The 1,232-nt window shown below is 41.2% G+C and overlaps 1 pseudogene; it reads right to left on the minus strand.

Annotated features, from left to right (window-relative positions):
- Window positions 1–971: 971 nt before the first annotated feature.
- LOC104983074 overlaps window positions 972–1,232 on the minus strand; it is a 3,895-nt pseudogene continuing 3,634 nt past the window's right edge.

Below are 1,232 nucleotides of genomic sequence, written 5' to 3' on the forward strand. Positions count from 1 at the left end.
CAATTAAAATAACCTTTCTTACTGCTCATAGCCTTACTCAAAACTGAGCCTTTTAAAAGTCTTGATAAATGGGTAAGAACACTATTTCCAAGTGTAATATACCACTACATCCAAAGTTCAATGATGACTGCCAATCACTGGATTGCTTTTACATTGGAAGGGGATCCAATATAAGATTTCTGCCAGATGTTGAATACTCCAACCCAGTTATTACCCGTGGACTGCAGAAATAACAATGACATGGGTCCATAGAATCTCTGGCTCCACTGTCAGATTGATTTAGGCCAGAATTCCATGTATCATCCCGGCCTCCTTAAACTCCCATCTTACCGAATATGTCAGGTCCTTTAAGATCAATGTCATCTCCAACTTTATATCAAAGAGTTTTTTCCTTGAATATCTTTTGTCAGATATTAATATTGCTATATTCCTTTTAATTTTTTAAATTTTTATTTCATTCTTTGCATTTTCAGAACTTGTTTTTGTATCTGTGCACACAGTGGTCTTGGTCAATGACTCACCCATATTTTCTGCATCTACATGAAGTACTTTTGCTAAAGTTCTAAAAAATGCCTTTGTGGCCCTATGTCACATAGAATGGTGATGATCAGGAAATCCATTCACTCAATTATCATTCTATACAATGCACTCCTTGGTGCAGAAGATGGAGAGATGAATTTAAAAAAGGGAAAGAAGTCTCTCACTTCTTGAACTGGACACAGGAGTTCTCAAATTAAAACCAGAAATCATAAAAAGAGGGAGCAGGTGCTTACTGGCAACATGAATACTAGACACCAGACTGGACAGTGAACTGTATTTCCTTGTGAAGTTTTCAAAACACTCAACCAAGCACTGCCTTAAGTCCAGCAAGTACAATGCTCTGGAAGATTCCACCACAATGCAGTGGCTGGCATTTATGGATGAGGATGCAGGCTGAGCATTCCTGCCACAAACACCCCAGTCCCCTGATTCTAGCTGAAGGTGATGGCCTCCAGCTGCTGCTTGCCATCTATGGCCATGGCACACGGCATGGCACTGGGGATTACCTTCTTCCACTCATTGGGCACATTGTTCTCCTGCTGCTTCAGATCAAACACCTTGGTAAAAGCCTTGGTGCAGGAGCCACACATGAAGGGCTTCTTGCCATTTTGCCTTTGCTCGTGGTCCTTGAGGTGGGACTTGTTCTTGAAGGCTTTGTTGTATATGTAACAGAGGAGGCACCTCTCCTTGCT

The sequence above is a fragment of the Bison bison genome, unplaced genomic scaffold, assembly GCF_000754665.1.
Source record: "Bison bison bison isolate TAMUID 2011002044 unplaced genomic scaffold, Bison_UMD1.0 scf7180017861213, whole genome shotgun sequence".
In the NCBI taxonomy this organism is placed as follows: domain Eukaryota; kingdom Metazoa; phylum Chordata; class Mammalia; order Artiodactyla; family Bovidae; genus Bison; species Bison bison.